This window comes from Pristiophorus japonicus, chromosome 20 (assembly GCF_044704955.1).
Source record: "Pristiophorus japonicus isolate sPriJap1 chromosome 20, sPriJap1.hap1, whole genome shotgun sequence".
NCBI lineage: Eukaryota > Metazoa > Chordata > Chondrichthyes > Pristiophoridae > Pristiophorus > Pristiophorus japonicus.
The window spans coordinates 99,667,234-99,689,311 of NC_091996.1; positions in this window are offsets into that span (position 1 = coordinate 99,667,234).

A 22,078-nucleotide genomic window follows, 5' to 3' on the forward strand; every position below is an offset into this window, starting at 1 on the left:
AAACCCTGTAAATACTGCCACACTTCCGGGGACCCCCTGTAAATACTGACACACTCCCAGGGACACCCTGTAAATACTGACACCCTCCCAGGGATCCCCTGTAAATACCGACACACTCACGGGGACCCCCTGTCAATACAGACGCACTCCTCCGGACACCCTGTAAACACTGACACACCCCCGGGGACCCCCTGTAAATATTGACACACCCCCGGGGACCTCCTGTAAATACTGACACACTCCCAGGGACCCCCTGTAAATAGTGACACATTCCCTTGGGACAACCTGTAAATACTGACACACACCCGGGGACCCCCTGTAAATACTGACACACTCCCAGGGACCCCCTGTAAATACTGACACACTCCCGGGGATCCCCTGTAAATACTGACACACTCCCAGGAACCCCCTGTAGATACTGACAGACTCCCAGAGACCCCTAGTAAATACTGACACGCTCCTGGGGACCCCCTGTAAATACTGACACACTCCCAGGGACCCCCTGGAAATACTGACACACTCCCAGGAACCCCCTGTAGATACTGACACACTCCCAGAGACCCCTTGTAAATACTGACACGCTCCTGGGGACCCCCTGTAAATACTGACACACTCCCAGGGACCCCCTGTAAATACTGACACACACCCGGGGACCCCCTGTAAATACTGACACACTCCCGGGGATTCCCTGTAAATACTGACACACTCCCAGGAACCCCCTGTAGATACTGACACACTCCCGGGAATCCCCTGTAAATACTGACACACTCCCAGGAACCCCCTTTAGATACTGACAGACTCCCAGAGACCCCTTGTAAATACTGACACGCTCCTGGGGACCCCCTGTAAATACTGACACACTCCCAGGAACCCCCTGTAGATACTGACACACTCCCGGGGATCCCCTGTAAATACTGACACACTCCCAGGGAGCCCCTGTAAATACTGACACACTCCCGGGGACCCCCTGTAAATACTGACACACTCCCAGGGACCCCCTGTAAATACTGACACACTCCCGGGGATCCCCTGGAAATACTGACAAACTCCCAGGAACCCCCTGTAGATACTGACACACTCCCAGAGACCCCTTGTAAATACTGACACGCACCTGGGGACCCCCTGTAAATACTGACACACTCCCAGAGACCCCTTGTAAATACTGACACACACCCGGGGACCCCCTGTAAATACTGACACACTCCCGGGGATTCCCTGTAAATACTGACACACTCCCGGGGACCCCCTGTAAATACAGACACACTCTCCCAGATACTCCCTGTAAATACTGGCACACTCCTGGAGTCCCCTGTAAATACTGGCACACTCCCGGGAACTCCCTGTAAATACTGGCACACTCCCGGGAACTCCCTGTAAATACTGACATACTCCCGGGAACCCCCTGTAAATACTAACACACTCCCGGGGGACCCCCCTGTAAATACTGACACACTCCCAGGGACCTCCTGTACATACTGACACACTCCTGGGGACCCCAGTAAATAATCACACACTCCTGGGGACCCCCTGTAAACACTGACACACTCCCGGGGATCTCCTGTAAATTATGACACATTCCCATGACCACCTGTAAATACTAACACACTCCCAGGGACCCCCCATGAATATTGACACACTCCCAGGGACCTCCCGTAAATACTGACAGACTCCCAGGGACCCCCTGTAAATAGTGACAAACTCCCGGGGACCCCCTGTAAATACTGACACACTCCCGGGAACTCCCTGTGAATACTGACACACTCCCGGGGACCCCCTGTAAATACTGACTCACCCCAAGGGGACCCCCTGTAATTATTGACACACTCCCGTGACCGCATGTAAATACTGACACACGCCCGGGGACCCTCTATAAATACTGACACATTACTGTGGAACCTATGTAAATATTGGCACAGTCCCGGAACCCCCTGCAAATACTGACACAGTTACTAGGACCCCCAGTCAATACTGACATACACCCGGTGACCTAATGTAATTAATGACACACTCCTAGAGACCCTCTGTAAATAGTGACACTCTCTCGGGGACCCCCTTTAAATACTGACACGCTCCCGGGGAAACCCTGTAAATACTGCCACACTTCCGGGGACCCCCTGTAAATACTGACACACTCCCAGGGACACCCTGTAAATACTGACACCCTCCCAGGGATCCCCTGTAAATACCGACACACTCACGGGGACCCCCTGTCAATACAGACGCACTCCTCCGGACACCCTGTAAACACTGACACACCCCCGGGGACCCCCTGTAAATATTGACACACCCCCGGGGACCTCCTGTAAATACTGACACACTCCCAGGGACCCCCTGTAAATAGTGACACATTCCCTTGGGACAACCTGTAAATACTGACACACACCCGGGGACCCCCTGTAAATACTGACACACTCCCAGGGACCCCCTGTAAATACTGACACACTCCCGGGGATCCCCTGTAAATACTGACACACTCCCAGGAACCCCCTGTAGATACTGACAGACTCCCAGAGACCCCTAGTAAATACTGACACGCTCCTGGGGACCCCCTGTAAATACTGACACACTCCCAGGGACCCCCTGGAAATACTGACACACTCCCAGGAACCCCCTGTAGATACTGACACACTCCCAGAGACCCCTTGTAAATACTGACACGCTCCTGGGGACCCCCTGTAAATACTGACACACTCCCAGGGACCCCCTGTAAATACTGACACACACCCGGGGACCCCCTGTAAATACTGACACACTCCCGGGGATTCCCTGTAAATACTGACACACTCCCAGGAACCCCCTGTAGATACTGACACACTCCCGGGAATCCCCTGTAAATACTGACACACTCCCAGGAACCCCCTTTAGATACTGACAGACTCCCAGAGACCCCTTGTAAATACTGACACGCTCCTGGGGACCCCCTGTAAATACTGACACACTCCCAGGAACCCCCTGTAGATACTGACACACTCCCGGGGATCCCCTGTAAATACTGACACACTCCCAGGGAGCCCCTGTAAATACTGACACACTCCCGGGGACCCCCTGTAAATACTGACACATTCCCAGGGACCCCCTGTAAATACTGACACACTCCCGGGGATCACCTGGAAATACTGACACACTCCCAGGAACCCCCTGTAGATACTGACACACTCCCGGGAATCCCCTGTAAATACTGACACACTCCCAGGGAGCCCCTGTAGATACTGACACACTCCCGGGGATCCCCTGTAAACACTGACACACTCCCAGGGAGCCCCTGTAAATACTGACACATTCCCGGGGACCCCCTGTAAATACTGACACATTCCCAGGGACCCCCTGTAAATACTGACACACTCCCGGGGATCCCCTGGAAATACTGACACACTCCCAGGAACCCCCTGTAGATACTGACACACTCCCAGAGACCCCTTGTAAATACTGACACACTCCCAGGGACCCCCCATGAATATTGACACACTCCCAGGGACCTCCCGTAAATACTGACAGACTCCCAGGGACCCCCTGTAAATAGTGACACACTCCCGGGGACCCCCTGTAAATACTGACACACACCCGGGAACTCCCTGTGAATACTGACACACTCCTGGGGACCCCCTGTAAATACTGACTCACCCCAAGGGGACCCCCTGTAATTATTGACACACTCCCGTGACCGCATGTAAATACTGACACACGCCCGGGGACCCTCTATAAATACTGACACATTACTGTGGAACCTATGTAAATATTGGCACAGTCGCGGAACCCCCTGCAAATACTGACACAGTTACTAGGACCCCCAGTCAATACTGACATACACCCGGTGACCAAATGTAATTAATGACACACCCCTAGAGACCCTCTGTAAATAGTGACACTCTCTCGGGGACCCCCTTTAAATACTGACAGGCTCCCGGGGAAACCCTGTAAATACTGCCACACTTCCGGGGACCCCCTGTAAATACTGACACACTCCCAGGGACACCCTGTAAATACTGACACCCTCCCAGGGATCCCCTGTAAATACCGACACACTCACGGGGACCCCCTGTCAATACAGACGCACTCCTCCGGACACCCTGTAAACACTGACACACCCCCGGGGACCCCCTGTAAATATTGACACACCCCCGGGGACCTCCTGTAAATACTGACACACTCCCAGGGACCCCCTGTAAATAGTGACACATTCCCTTGGGACAACCTGTAAATACTGACACACACCCGGGGACCCCCTGTAAATACTGACACACTCCCAGGGACCCCCTGTAAATACTGACACACTCCCGGGGATCCCCTGTAAATACTGACACACTCCCAGGAACCCCCTGTAGATACTGACAGACTCCCAGAGACCCCTAGTAAATACTGACACGCTCCTGGGGACCCCTTGTAAATACTGACACACTCCCAGGAACCCCCTGTAGATACTGACACACTCCCAGAGACCCCTTGTAAATACTGACACGCTCCTGGGGACCCCCTGTAAATACTGACACACTCCCAGGGACCCCCTGTAAATACTGACACACACCCGGGGACCCCCTGTAAATACTGACACACTCCCGGGGATTCCCTGTAAATACTGACACACTCCCAGGAACCCCCTGTAGATACTGACACACTCCCGGGAATCCCCTGTAAATACTGACACACTCCCAGGAACCCCCTTTAGATACTGACAGACTCCCAGAGACCCCTTGTAAATACTGACACGCTCCTGGGGACCCCCTGTAAATACTGACACACTCCCAGGAACCCCCTGTAGATACTGACACACTCCCGGGGATCCCCTGTAAATACTGACACACTCCCAGGGAGCCCCTGTAAATACTGACACACTCCCGGGGACCCCCTGTAAATACTGAAACATTCCCAGGGACCCCCTGTAAATACTGACACACTCCCGGGGATCCCCTGGAAATACTGACACACTCCCAGGAACCCCCTGTAGATACTGACACACTCCCGGGAATCCCCTGTAAATACTGACACACTCCCAGGGAGCCCCTGTCGATACTGACACACTCCCGGGGATCCCCTGTAAATACTGACACACTCCCAGGGAGCCCCTGCAAATACTGACACATTCCCGGGGACGCCCTGTAAATACTGACACATTCCCAGGGACCCCCTGTAAATACTGACACACTCCCGGGGATCCCCTGGAAATACTGACACACTCCCAGGAACCCCCTGTAGATACTGACACACTCCCAGAGACTCCTTGTAAATACTGACACACTCCCAGGGACCCCCCATGAATATTGACACACTCCCAGGGACCTCCCGTAAATACTGACAGACTCCCAGGGACCCCCTGTAAATAGTGACACACTCCCGGGGACCCCCTGTAAATACTGACACACTCCCGGGAACTCCCTGTGAATACTGACACACTCCCGGGGACCCCCTGTAAATACTGACTCACCCCAAGGGGACCCCCTGTAATTATTGACACACTCCCGTGACCGCATGTAAATACTGACACACGCCCGGGGACCCTCTATAAATACTGACACATTACTGTGGAACCTATGTAAATATTGGCACAGTCCCGGAACCCCCTGCAAATACTGACACAGTTACTAGGACCCCCAGTCAATACTGACATACACCCGGTGACCAAATGTAATTAATGACACACTCCTAGAGACCCTCTGTAAATAGTGACACTCTCTCGGGGACCCCCTTTAAATACTGACACGCTCCCGGGGAAACCCTGTAAATACTGCCACACTTCCGGGGACCCCCTGTAAATACTGACACACTCCCAGGGACACCCTGTAAATACTGACACCCTCCCAGGGATCCCCTGTAAATACCGACACACTCACGGGGACCCCCTGTCAATACAGACGCACTCCTCCGGACACCCTGTAAACACTGACACACCCCCGGGGACCCCCTGTAAATATTGACACACACCCGGGGACCTCCTGTAAATACTGACACACTCCCAGGGACCCCCTGTAAATAGTGACACATTCCCTTGGGACAACCTGTAAATACTGACACACACCCGGGGACCCCCTGTAAATACTGACACACTCCCAGGGACCCCCTGTAAATACTGACACACTCCCGGGTATCCCCTGTAAATCCTGACACACTCCCAGGAACCCCCTGTAGATACTGACAGACTCCCAGAGACCCCTCGTAAATACTGACACGCTCCTGGGGACCCCCTGTAAATATTGACACACTCCCAGGGACCCCCTGGAAATACTGACACACTCCCAGGAACCCCCTGTAGATACTGACACACTCCCAGAGACCCCTTGTAAATACTGACACGCTCCTGGGGACCCCCTGTAAATACTGACACACTCCCAGGGACCCCCTGTAAATACTGACACACACCCGGGGACCCCCTGTAAATACTGACACACTCCCGGGGATTCCCTGTAAATACTGACACACTCCCAGGAACCCCCTGTAGATACTGACACACTCCCGGGAATCCCCTGTAAATACTGACACACTCCCAGGAACCCCCTTTAGATACTGACAGACTCCCAGAGACCCCTTGTAAATACTGACACACTCCCAGGGACCTCCCGTAAATACTGACAGACTCCCAGGGACCCCCTGTAAATAGTGACACACTCCCGGGGACCCCCTGTAAATACTGACACACTCCCGGGAACTCCCTGTGAATACTGACACACTCCCGGGGACCCCCTGTAAATACTGACTCACCCCAAGGGGACCCCCTGTAATTATTGACACACTCCCGTGACCGCATGTAAATACTGACACACGCCCGGGGACCCTCTATAAATACTGACACATTACTGTGGAACCTATGTAAATATTGGCACAGTCCCGGAACCCCCTGCAAATACTGACACAGTTACTAGGACCCCCAGTCAATACTGACATATACCCGGTGACCAAATGTAATTAATGACACACTCCTAGAGACCCTCTGTAAATAGTGACACTCTCTCGGGGACCCCCTTTAAATACTGACACGCTCCCGGGGAAACCCTGTAAATACTGCCACACTTCCGGGGACCCCCTGTAAATACTGACACACTCCCAGGGACACCCTGTAAATACTGACACCCTCCCAGGGATCCCCTGTAAATACCGACACACTCACGGGGACCCCCTGTCAATACAGACGCACTCCTCCGGACACCCTGTAAACACTGACACACCCCCGGGGACCCCCTGTAAATATTGACACACCCCCGGCGACCTCCTGTAAATACTGACACACTCCCAGGGACCCCCTGTAAATAGTGACACATTCCCTTGGGACAACCTGTAAATACTGACACACACCCGGGGACCCCCTGTAAATACTGACACACTCCCAGGGACCCCCTGTAAATACTGACACACTCCCGGGGATCCCCTGTAAATACTGACACACTCCCAGGAACCCCCTGTAGATACTGACAGACTCCCAGAGACCCCTAGTAAATACTGACACGCTCCTGGGGACCCCCTGTAAATACTGACACACTCCCAGGGACCCCCTGGAAATACTGACACACTCCCAGGAACCCCCTGTAGATACTGACACACTCCCAGAGACCCCTTGTAAATACTGACACGCTCCTGGGGACCCCCTGTAAATACTGACACACTCCCAGGGACCCCCTGTAAATACTGACACACACCCGGGGACCCCCTGTAAATACTGACACACTCCCGGGGATTCCCTGTAAATACTGACACACTCCCAGGAACCCCCTGTAGATACTGACACACTCCCGGGAATCCCCTGTAAATACTGACACACTCCCAGGAACCCCCTTTAGATACTGACAGACTCCCAGAGACCCCTTGTAAATACTGACACCCTCCTGGGGACCCCCTGTAAATACTGACACACTCCCAGGAACCCCCTGTAGATACTGACACACTCCCGGGGATCCCCTGTAAATACTGACACACTCCCAGGGAGCCCCTGTAAATACTGACACACTCCCGGGGACCCCCTGTAAATACTGACACATTCCCAGGGACCCCCTGTAAATACTGACACACTCCCGGGGATCCCCTGGAAATACTGACACACTCCCAGGAACCCCCTGTAGATACTGACACACTCCCGGGAATCCCCTGCAAATACTGACACACTCCCAGGGAGCCCCTGTAGATACTGACACACTCCCGGGGATCCCCTGTAAATACTGACACACTCCCAGGGAGCCCCTGTAAATACTGACACATTCCCGGGGACCCCCTGTAAATACTGACACATTCCCAGGGACCCCCTGTAAATACTGACACACTCCCGGGGATCCCCTGGAAATACTGACACACTCCCAGGAACCCCCTGTAGATACTGACACACTCCCAGAGACCCCTTGTAAATACTGACACACTCCCAGGGACCCCCCATGAATATTGACACACTCCCAGGGACCTCCCGTAAATACTGACAGACTCCCAGGGACCCCCTGTAAATAGTGACACACTCCCGGGGACCCCCTGTAAATACTGACACACTCCCGGGAACTCCCTGTGAATACTGACACACTCCTGGGGACCCCCTGTAAATACTGACTCACCCCAAGGGGACCCCCTGTAATTATTGACACACTCCCGTGACCGCATGTAAATACTGACACACGCCCGGGGACCCTCTATAAATACTGACACATTACTGTGGAACCTATGTAAATATTGGCACAGTCCCGGAACCCCCTGCAAATACTGACACAGTTACTAGGACCCCCAGTCAATACTGACATACACCCGGTGACCAAATGTAATTAATGACACACTCCTAGAGACCCTCTGTAAATAGTGACACTCTCTCGGGGACCCCCTTTAAATACTGACACGCTCCCGGGGAAACCCTGTAAATACTGCCACACTTCCGGGGACCCCCTGTAAATACTGACACACTCCCAGGGACACCCTGTAAATACTGACACCCTCCCAGGGATCCCCTGTAAATACCGACACACTCACGGGGACCCCCTGTCAATACAGACGCACTCCTCCGGACACCCTGTAAACACTGACACACCCCCGGGGACCCCCTGTAAATATTGACACACCCCCGGGGACCTCCTGTAAATACTGACACACTCCCAGGGACCCCCTGTAAATAGTGACACATTCCCTTGGGACAACTTGTAAATACTGACACACACCCGGGGACCCCCTGTAAATACTGACACACTCCCAGGGACCCCCTGTAAATACTGACACACTCCCGGGGATCCCCTGTAAATACTGACACACTCCCAGGAACCCCCTGTAGATACTGACACACTCCCAGAGACCCCTAGTAAATACTGACACGCTCCTGGGGACCCCCTGTAAATACTGACACACTCCCAGGGACCCCCTGGAAATACTGACACACTCCCAGGAACCCCCTGTAGATACTGACACACTCCCAGAGACCCCTTGTAAATACTGACACGCTCCTGGGGACCCCCTGTAAATACTGACTCACTCCAGGGACCCCCTGTAAATACTGACACACACCCGAGGACCCCCTGTAAATACTGACACACTCCCGGGGATTCCCTGTAAATACTGACACACTCCCAGGAACCCCCTGTAGATACTGACACACTCCCGGGAATCCCCTGTAAATACTGACACACTCCCAGGAACCCCCTTTAGATACTGACAGACTCCCAGAGACCCCTTGTAAATACTGACACGCTCCTGGGGACCCCCTGTAAATACTGACACACTCCCAGGAATCCCCTGTAGATACTGACACACTCCCGGGGATCCCCTGTAAATACAGACACACTCCCAGGGAGCCCCTGTAAATACTGACACACTCCCGGGGACCCCTGTAAATACTGACACATTCCCAGGGACCCCCTGTAAATACTGACACACTCCCGGGGATCCCCTGGAAATACTGACACACTCCCAGGAACCCCCTGTAGATACTGACACACTCCCGGGAATCCCCTGTAAATACTGACACACTCCCAGGGAGCCCCTGTAGATACTGACACACTCCCGGGGATCCCCTGTAAATACTGACACACTCCCAGGGAGCCCCTGTAAATACTGACACATTCCCGGGGACCCCCTGTAAATACTGACACATTCCCAGGGACCCCCTGTAAATACTGACACACACCCGGGGATCCCCTGGAAATACTGACACACTCCCAGGAACCCCCTGTAGATACTGACACACTCCCAGAGACCCCTTGTAAATACTGACACACTCCCAGGGACCCCCCATGAATATTGACACACTCCCAGGGACCTCCCGTAAATACTGACAGACTCCCAGGGACCCCCTGTAAATAGTGACACACTCCCGGGGACCCCCTGTAAATACTGACACACTCCCGGGAACTCCCTGTGAATACTGACACACTCCCGGGGACCCCCTGTAAATGCTGACTCACCCCAAGGGGACCCCCTGTAATTATTGACACACTCCCGTGACCGCATGTAAATACTGACACACGCCCGGGGACCCTCTATAAATACTGACACATTACTGTGGAACCTATGTAAATATTGGCACAGTCCCGGAACCCCCTGCAAATACTGACACAGTTACTAGGACCCCCAGTCAATACTGACATACACCCGGTGACCAAATGTAATTAATGACACACTGCTAGAGACCCTCTGTAAATAGTGACACTCTCTCGGGGACCCCCTTTAAATACTGACACGCTCCCGGGGAAACCCTGTAAATACTGCCACACTTCCGGGGACCCCCTGTAAATACTGACACACTCCCAGGAACACCCTGTAAATACTGACACCCTCCCAGGGATCCCCTGTAAATACCGACACACTCACGGGGACCCCCTGTCAATACAGACGCACTCCTCCGGACACCCTGTAAACACTGACACACCCCCGGGGACCCCCTGTAAATATTGACACACCCCCGGGGACCTCCTGTAAATACTGACACACTCCCAGGGACCCCCTGTAAATAGTGACACATTCCCTTGGGACAACCTGTAAATACTGACACACACCCGGGGACCCCCTGTAAATACTGACACACTCCCAGGGACCCCCTGTAAATACTGACACACTCCCGGGGATCCCCTGTAAATACTGACACACTCCCAGGAACCCCCTGTAGATACTGACAGACTCCCAGAGACCCCTAGTAAATACTGACACGCTCCTGGGGACCCCCTGTAAATACTGACACACTCCCAGGGACCCCCTGGAAATACTGACACACTCCCAGGAACCCCCTGTAGATACTGACACACTCCCAGAGACCCCTTGTAAATACTGACACGCTCCTGGGGACCCCCTGTAAATACTGACACACTCCCAGGGACCCCCTGTAAATACTGACACACACCCGGGGACCCCCTGTAAATACTGACACACTCCCGGGGATTCCCTGTAAATACTGACACACTCCCAGGAACCCCCTGTAGATACTGACACACTCCCGGGAATCCCCTGTAAATACTGACACACTCCCAGGAACCCCCGTTAGATACTGACAGACTCCCAGCGACCCCTTGTAAATACTGACACGCTCCTGGGGACCCCCTGTAAATACTGACACACTCCCAGGAACCCCCTGTAGATACTGACACACTCCCGGGGATCCCCTGTAAATACTGACACACTCCCAGGGAGCCCCTGTAGATACTGACACACTCCCGGGGATCCCCTGTAACTACTGACACACTCCCAGGGAGCCCCTGTAAATACTGACACATTCCCGGGGACCCCCTGTAAATACTGACACATTCCCAGGGACCCCCTGTAAATACTGACACACTCCCGGGGATCCCCTGGAAATACTGACAGACTCCCAGGAACCCCCTGTAGATATTGACACACTCCCAGAGACCCCTTGTAAATACTGACACACTCCCAGGGACACCCCATGAATATTGACACACTCCCAGGGACCTCCCGTAAATACTGACAGACTCCCAGGGACCCCCTGTAAATAGTGACACACTCCCGGGGACCCCCTGTAAATACTGACACACTCCCGGGAACTCCCTGTGAATACTGACACACTCCCGGGGACCCCCTGTAAATACTGACTCACCCCAAGGGGACCCCCTGTAAATAGTGACACACTCCCGGGGACCCCCTGTAAATACTGACACACTCCCGGGAACTCCCTGTGAATACTGACACACTCCCGGGGACCCCCTGTAAATACTGACTCACCCCAAGGGGACCCCCTGTAATTATTGACACACTCCCGTGACCGCATGTAAATACTGACACACGCCCGGGGACCCTCTATAAATACTGACACATTACTGTGGAACCTATGTAAATATTGGCACAGTCCCGGAACCCCCTGCAAATACTGACACAGTTACTAGGACCCCCAGTCAATACTGACATACACCCGGTGACCAAATGTAATTAATGACACACTCCTAGAGACCCTCTGTAAATAGTGACACTCTCTCGGGGACCCCCTTTAAATACTGACACGCTCCCGGGGAAACCCTGTAAATACTGCCACACTTCCGGGGACCCCCTGTAAATACTGACACACTCCCAGGGACACCCTGTAAATACTGACACCCTCCCAGGGATCCCCTGTAAATACCGACACACTCACGGGGACCCCCTGTCAATACAGACGCACTCCTCCGGACACCCTGTAAACACTGACACACCCCCGGGGACCCCCTGTAAATATTGACACACCCCCGGCGACCTCCTGTAAATACTGACACACTCCCAGGGACCCCCTGTAAATAGTGACACATTCCCTTGGGACAACCTGTAAATACTGACACACACCCGGGGACCCCCTGTAAATACTGACACACTCCCAGGGACCCCCTGTAAATACTGACACACTCCCGGGGATCCCCTGTAAATACTGACACACTCCCAGGAACCCCCTGTAGATACTGACAGACTCCCAGAGACCCCTAGTAAATACTGACACGCTCCTGGGGACCCCCTGTAAATACTGACACACTCCCAGGGACCCCCTGGAAATACTGACACACTCCCAGGAACCCCCTGTAGATACTGACACACTCCCAGAGACCCCTTGTAAATACTGACACGCTCCTGGGGACCCCCTGTAAATACTGACACACTCCCAGGGACCCCCTGTAAATACTGACACACACCCGGGGACCCCCTGTAAATACTGACACACTCCCGGTGATTCCCTGTAAATACTGACACACTCCCAGGAACCCCCTGTAGATACTGACACACTCCCGGGAATCCCCTGTAAATACTGACACACTCCCAGGAACCCCCTTTAGATACTGACAGACTCCCAGAGACCCCTTGTAAATACTGACACGCTCCTGGGGACCCCCTGTAAATACTGACACACTCCCAGGAACCCCCTGTAGATACTGACACACTCCCGGGGATCCCCTGTAAATACTGACACACTCCCAGGGAGCCCCTGTAAATACTGACACACTCCCGGGGACCCCCTGTAAATACTGACACATTCCCAGGGACCCCCTGTAAATACTGACACACTCCCGGGGATCCCCTGGAAATACTGACACACTCCCAGGAACCCCCTGTAGATACTGACACACTCCCGGGAATCCCCTGTAAATACTGACACACTCCCAGGGAGCCCCTGTAGATACTGACACACTCCCGGGGATCCCCTGTAAATACTGACACACTCCCAGGGAGCCCCTGTAAATACTGACACATTCCCGGGGACCCCCTGTAAATACTGACACATTCCCAGGGACCCCCTGTAAATACTGACACACTCCCGGGGATCCCCTGGAAATACTGACACACTCCCAGGAACCCCCTGTAGATACTGACACACTCCCAGAGACCCCTTGTAAATACTGACACACTCCCAGGGACCCCCTGTAAATACTGACACACTCCCGGGGATCCCCTGGAAATACTGACACACTCCCAGGAACCCCCTGTAGATACTGACACACTCCCAGAGAGCCCCTGTAAATACTGACACATTCCCGGGGACCCCCTGTAAATACTGACACATTCCCAGGGACCCCCTGTAAATACTGACACACTCCCGGGGATCCCCTGGAAATACTGACACACTCCCAGGAACCCCCTGTAGATACTGACACACTCCCAGAGACCCCTTGTAAATACTGACACACTCCCAGGGAGCCCCTGTAAATACTGACACACACCCGGAGACCACCTGTAAATACTGACACACTCTCCCAGCGAGCCCCTGTAAATACTGACACATTCCCTTGACCACCTGTAAATACTAATACTCTTACAGGGAACCCCTGTAAACACTGACACACTCCCGGGGACCCCCTGTAAACACTGACACACCCCTAGGGGACTCCCTGTAATTATTGACACACTCCCGTGACCGCATGTAATACTGATACATGCCCGGGGACCCCCTATAAATACTGACACATTACTGTGGAACCTATGTAAATATTGGCACAGTCCCAGAACCCCCTGTTAACACTGACACACTCCCGGGGACCTCCGTGTAAATACGGACACAATCTCGGGGACCCCCTGTAAATACTGACACACTCCCGGGGACCCCCTGAAAATACTGACACACTCACGGGGACAACCTGTAAACACTGATACACTTCCGGGGACCCCCTGTAAATACTGACACACTCCCGGGGACCCCCTGTAAATACTGACACACTTACTAGGACCCCCAGTCAATACTGACATACACCCGGTGACCAAATGTAATTAATGACACACTCCTAGAGACCCTCTGTAAATACTGCCACACTCCCGGGGACCCCCTGTAAATACTGACACACTCCCAGGGACACCCTGTAAATACTGACACACTCCCGGGGATCCCCTGTAAATACTGACATACTCCCAGGAAACCCCTGTAGATACTGACACACTCCCAGAGACCCCTTGTAAATACTGACACGCTCCTGGGGACCCCCTGTAAATACTGACACACTCCCAGGGACCCCCTGTAAATACTGACACACACCCGGGGACCCCCTGTAAATACTGACACACTCCCGGGGATCCCCTGTAAATACTGACACACTCCCAGGAACCCCCTGTAGATACTGACACACTCCCGGGGATCCCCTGTAAATACTGACACACTCCCAGGGAGCCCCTGTAAATACTGACACACTCCCGGAGAACCCCTGTAAATACTGACACACGCTCCCAGGGACCCCCTGTAAATACTGACACATTCCCATGACCACCTGTAAATACTAACACTCTCACAGGGAACCCCTGTAAACACTGACACACTCCCGGAGACCCCCTTTAAATACTGACACACTCTAGGTAACTTCCTGTAAATACTGATACACTCCTGGGGACCCCCTGTAAACACTGACACACTCCCGGGGACCCCCTGTAAATTATGACACATTCCCATTACCACCTGTAAATACTAACACACTCCCAGGGACCCCCCGTGAATATTGACACACTCCCAGGGACCCCCCGTAAATACTGACACACTCCCAGGGACCCCCTGTAAATAGTGACACAATCCTGGGGACCTCCTGTAAATACTGACACACTCCCGGGAACTCCCTGTGAATACTGACACATTCCCGGGGACCCCCTGTAAATACTGACTCACCCCTAGGGGACTCCCTGTAATTATTGACACACTCCCGTGACCGCATGTAAATACTGATAGACGCCCGGGGACCCCCTATAAATACTGACACATTACTGTGGAACCTATGTAAATATTGGCACATTCCCTTGGGACAACCTGTAAATACTGACACACTCCCGGGGACCCCCTGTAAATACTGACACACTCCCGGGAACCCCCTGGAAATACTGACACACTCCCAGAGACCCCTTGTAAATACTGACACACTCCCAGGGACACCCTGTAAATACTGACACACACCCGGGGACCCCCTGTAAATACTGACACACTCCCGGGGATCCCCTGTAAATACTGACACACTCCCAGGAACCCCCTGTAGATACTGGCACACTCCCGGGGATCCCCTGTAAATACTGACACAGTCCCAGGGAGCCCCTGTAAATACTGACACACTCCCGGAGACCCCCTGTAAATACTGACACACTCTCCCAGGGACCCCCTGTAAATACTGACACACTCCTGGGGACCCCCTGTAAATACTGACACTCCCGGGGACCCCCTGTAAATACTGACACAATCCCGGGGACCCCCTGTAAATACTGACACACTCCCGAGGACCCCCTGTAAACACTGACACACTCCCGGAGACCCTCTGTAAATACTGCCACACTCCCGGGTACTTCCTGTAAATACTGACACACTCCCGGGGACCCCCTGTAAATACAGACACACTCCCTGGAACCCCCTATAAACACTGACACACTCCCGGAGACCCCCTTTAAATATTGACACACTCTAGGTAACTCCCTATAAATACTGACACACTCCCGGGGACCCCCTGGAAACACTGACACACTCCCAGAGACCCCTTGTAAATACTGACACACTTCCAGGGACCCCCTGTAAATACTGACACACACTCGGGGACCCCCTGTAAATACTGACACACTCCCGGGGATCCCCTGTAAATACTGACACACTCCCAGGAACCCCCTGTAGATACTGACACACTCCCGGGGATCCCCTGTAAATACTGACACACTCCCAGGGAGCCCCTGTAAATACTGACACACTCCCGGAGACCCCCTGTAAATACTGACACACTCTCCCAGGGAGCCCCTGTAAATACTGACACACTCCCGGGGACCCCCTGTAAATACTGACACTCCCGGGGACCCCCTGTAAATACTGACACACTCCCGGGGACCCCCTGTAAATACAGACACACTCCCGGGAACCCCCTGTAAACACTGACACACTCCCGGAGACCCCCTTTAAATACTGACACACTCTGAGTAACTCCCTGTAAATACTGACACACTCCCGGGGACCCCCTGTAAATACTGACACACTCCAGTGCAGCCCCTATAAATACTGGCACACCCCCGGAGACTCCCTGTAAATACTGGCACACTCCCGGAGACCCCCTGTAAATACTGGCATACTCCCGGGAACTCCCTGTAAATACTGACACACATAGAAACATAGAAACATAGAAAATAGGTGCAGGAGTAGGCCATTCGGCCCTTCGAGCCTGCACCACCATTCAATGAGTTCATGGCTGAACATGCAACTTCAGTACCCCATTCCTGCTTTCTCGCCATACCCCTGATCCCCCTAGTAGTAAGGACTACATCTAACTCCTTTTTGAATATATTTAGTGAATTGGCCTCAACAACTTTCTGTGGTAGCGAATTCCACAGGTTCACCACTCTCTGGGTGAAGAAGTTTCTCATCATCTCGGTTAGACTGTGACCCCTGGTTCTGGACTTCCCCAACATTGGGAACATTCTTCCTGCATCTAACCTGTCTAAACCCATCAGAATTTTAAACGTTTCTATGAGGTCCCCTCTCATTCTTTTGAACTCCAGTGAATACAAGCCCAGTTGATCCAGTCTTTCTTGATATGTCAGTCCCGCCATCCCGGGAATCAGTCTGGTGAACCTTCGCTGCACTCCCTCAATAGCAAGAATGTCCTTCCTCAAGTTAGGAGACAAAAACTGTACACAATACTACAGGTGTGGCCTCACCAAGGCCCTGTACAACTGTAGTAACACCTCCCTGCCCCTGTACTCAAATCCCCTCGCTATGAAGGCCAACATGCCATTTGCTTTCTTAACCGCCTGCTGTACCTGCATGCCAACCTTCAATGACTGATGTACCATAACACCCAGGTCTCGTTGCACCTCCCCTTTTCCTAATCTGTCACCATTCAGATAATAGTCTGTCTCTCTGTTTTTACCACCAAAGTGGATAACCTCACATTTATCCACATTATGTGCCCAAGTTTCGAGCCGCGCCTAGAACGGCGCTGTCCCGACCTGGACGCCCATTTTTCGCACCACAAAGTGTGCCTAAAAAAAACTTCCAGATTCTCCAGCTCCCTGCAGGTCGTTTGCAGCTTGGCGCAGCGCAGCACGAGCTGTAGGGGGCGGAGCCAGGTCCCTGCGCTGAAAACAGTGCCGGGACCTCTGCACATGCGCGCTGCAGTGGGCGCACATGTGCAGTAGCTCCAGGCGCCCAAAACTGTGTGGGAGGGGCCCAAAGCACGCAGCCCCTAGCCCTGGCCCAATGGCCTCACTGGGGCTGCGTGAATAAGGCTCCTCCCACGGCCAGCTCCTGCTTCCTCCCGACTCGACTCGACTCCCGCTTCCCCACCCCCCCCCCCCGGACCGGACCCAACCCGACCCCCCGGACTGGACCCGACTCGACTCCCGCTTCCCCCTCTCCCCCCCGCCCCCCCGCCTCCGGACCGGACCCGACACCGACACCGACCCGACTCCCGCTTCCCCACCCCCCCCCCGACTGGACCCGACCTGACCTCCCTTTCCCCAACCTGACCTCCCTCTCCCTCCCTCCCCCCGACCCGAACCGAACCGACCTCCCTCCAACCACCCCCCCGACCCCGATCCGTGCTCCCGACTCCGACCCGCGCTCCCCCCAACGCGACCCGCGATCCCGACCCGACCCAACGCCACCTACCTGTAAATCTGGTGCTGGGGTCGGGCCCTGCCCGAAGTCTTGGGCCCTGCCCGAAGTCTCGGGCCCGGCCCGTTCAGCCTCCCTCCCCCTTCTCCTTTCCCCCCCCATTTCCTTTCCCCCCCATCTCCTCTCCCCCCCCATCTCCTTTCCCCCCTTCTCCTTTCCCCCCCTTTTTCTTTCCCCCCCCATCTCCTTTCCCCCCGCCCCCCCTAGTGTGTCTATTTCAGTGTCTCTATCTATCTGTCTGTCTGTCTGTGTGTCTCTCATTCTCTGTCTGTCAGTGTCTGTGTTTCTGACAGCGAGGGGAGGGGTAGGAGGGGGGTAGAGGGAGAGAGGGGGGAGCAGAGGGAGGGAAGGGGGAGGGATGGGGGAGAAGAGGGTGACGGGGGAGGGGTGAGAAGGGGGAGGGGGGAGGAGGAAAAGGGGGGGGAAGAAAAAGGGGGCTCCCGATGCGGCAGTCGGGAAGTAGAAAATGTTTTATTTATTGATTTAAAAAAAAATTATTTCTTATTAATTTTTTTTGATTGATTTATTGGTTGATATATTGATGCTTTTATCATTTATTATTGATGATGGCTCTTTATTTGTAAAACTGAAGTGTTTAATGTTTGTAAACTTCCCTTTAAACGCCACCTCCCCCATTCCCTACGCCTGATTTGTAACCTACGCCTGATTTTCTAAAGTGTAGACAAGGTTTTTTCGAGCGTACAAAAATCTTCACTTACTCCATTCTAAGTTAGTTTGGAGTAAGTTTTCACTGACGAAACTTTGAAACCAGGCGTGAGTGGCCGGACACGCCCCCTTTTGAAAAAATAATTCTGTTCCAAAGTGAAACTGTTCGAACTGACTAGAACTTGAGCAAACTAAATGGCGAGAATTCCAATTTCTAAGATACTCCGTTCTACACCAGTTGCTCCTAAAAATCAGGAGCAAATCATGGCAAAACTTGGGGCCTATACTTCATCTGCCATGCATTTGCCCACTCACCTAACCTATCCAAGTCACTCTGCAGCCTCATAGCATCCTCCTCGCAGCTCACACTGCCACCCAACTTAGTGTCATCCGCAAATTTGGAGATACTACATTTAATCCCCTCGTCTAAATCATTAATGTACAATGTAAACAGCTGGGGCCCAGCACAGAACCTTGCGGTACCCCACTAGTCACTGCTTGCCATTCTGAAAAGTACACATTTACTCCAACTCTTTGCTTCCTATTTGCTTCCTGTCTCAATCCACGTCAGCACACAATCCCCAATCCCATGTGCTTTAACTTTGCACATTAATCTCTTGTGTGGGACCTTGTCAAAAGCCTTCTGAAAGTCCAAATACACCACACACACTCCCGGGAACTCCCAGTAAATACTGACACACTCTCCCAGAGACTCTCTTCAAATACTGGCACACTTCCAGAGACCCCCTGTAAATGCTGGCACACTCCCAGGGACCCCCGTAAATACTGACACACTCCCAGGGACCCCCTGTAAATACTGACACGCTCCCGTGGACCCCCTGTAAATACTGACACACTCCCGGGAACTCCCTTTAAATACGGACACACTCCCGGGGACCCCCTGTAAATACTGACACGCTCCCGGGGACCCCCTGTAAATACTGACACACTCCCGGAGATCCTCTGTAAATACTGACACACTCCCAGGAACCCCCTGTATATACTGACACACTCCCAGAGACCCCCTGTAAATGCTGGCACAATCCCGGGAACTCCCTTTAAATACTGACATACTCCCAGGAACTCCCTGTAAATACTGACACACTCCCGGGGATCCCCTGTAAATACTGACACACTCCCGGGGACCCACTGTAAATACTGACACACTCCCGGGGACCCCCTGTATATACTGACACACTCCCAGAGACCCCCTGTAAATGCTGGCACAATCCCGGGAACTCCCTTTAAATACGGACAAACTCCCGGGAACTCCCTGTAAATACTGACACACTCCCGGGGACCCCCTGTAAATACTGACACACTCCCAGGGACCCCCTGTAAATACTGACACACTCCCAGGGACCCCTGTAAATACTGACACACTCCTGGGGACCCCCTGTAAATACTGACACACTCCCGGGGACACCCTGTAAATACTGACACACTCTCCCAGAGACTCCCTGTAAATACTGACACACTCCCAGAGACTCCCTGTAAACACTGACACACTCCTGGGGACCCCCTGTAGATACTGGCACACTCCCAGGGACCGCCTGTAAATACTGACACACTCCTGGGGACCCCCTGTAAATACTGACACACTCCTGGCGACCCCCTGTAAACACTGACACACTCTCGGGGAGCCCCTGTAAATACTGACACACTCTCAGGGACCCCCTGTAAATACTGACACACTCCCGGGGACCCCCTGTAGATACTGGCACACTCCCAGGGACCGCCTGTAAATACTGACACACTCCTGGGGACCCCCTGTAAATACTGACACACTCCTGGCGACCCCCTGTAAACACTGACACACTCCCGGGGAGCCCCTGTAATTACTGACACACTCCCAGGGACCCCCTGTAATCACTGACACACTCCCGGGGACCCCCTGTAAATACTGCCACACTCCCGGAGACCCCCTGTAAACACTGACATAAGAACATAAAAATTAGGAACAGGAATAGGCTATCTAGCCCCTCGAGCCTGCTCCGCCATTCAATAAGATCATGGCTGATCTGGCCGTGGACTCAGCTCCACTTATCCGCCCACTCCCCATAACCCTTAATTCCCATATTGGTTAAAAATCTATCTATCTGTGACTTGAATACATTCAATCAGCTAGCCTCAACTGCTTCCTTGGGCAGAGAATTTCACAGATTCATAACCCTCTGGGAGAAGAAATTCCTTCTCAACTCGGTTTTAAATTGGCTCCCTCGTATTTTGAGGCTGTGCCCCCTAGTTCTAGTCTCCCCGACCAGTGGAAACAACCTCTCTGCCTCTATCTTGTCTATCCCTTTCATTACTTTAAATGTTTCTATAAGATCACCCCTCATCCTTCTGAACTCCAACGAGTAAAGACCCAGTCTACTCAATCTATCATCATAAGGTAACCCCCTCATCTCTGGAATCAGCCTATGAATCGTCTCTGTACCCCCTCCAAAGCTAGTATAGCCTTCCTTAAGTAAGGTGACCAAAACTGCACGCAGTACTCCAGGTGCGGCCTCACCAATACTCTATACAGTTGCAGAAGGACCTCCCTGCTTTTGTACTCCATCCTTCTCGCAATGAAGGCCAACATTCCATTCGCCTTCCTGATTACCTGCTGCACCTGCAAACTAACTTTTTGGGATTCATGCACAAGGAGCCCCAGGTTCCTCTGCACCGCAGCACGTTGTAATTTCTCCCCATTCAAATAATATTCCCTTTTACTGTTTTTTTCCCCAAGGTGGATGACCTCACACTTTCCGACATTGTATTCCATCTGCCAAACCTTGGCCCATTCGTTTAACCTATCTAAATCTCTTTGTCCTCTACACAACCCGCTTTCTCACTAATCTTTGTGTCATCTGCAAATTGTGTTACACTACACTCTGTCCCCTCTTCCAGGTCATCTATGTATATTGTAAACAGTTGTGGTCCCAGCACCGATCCCTGTGGCACACC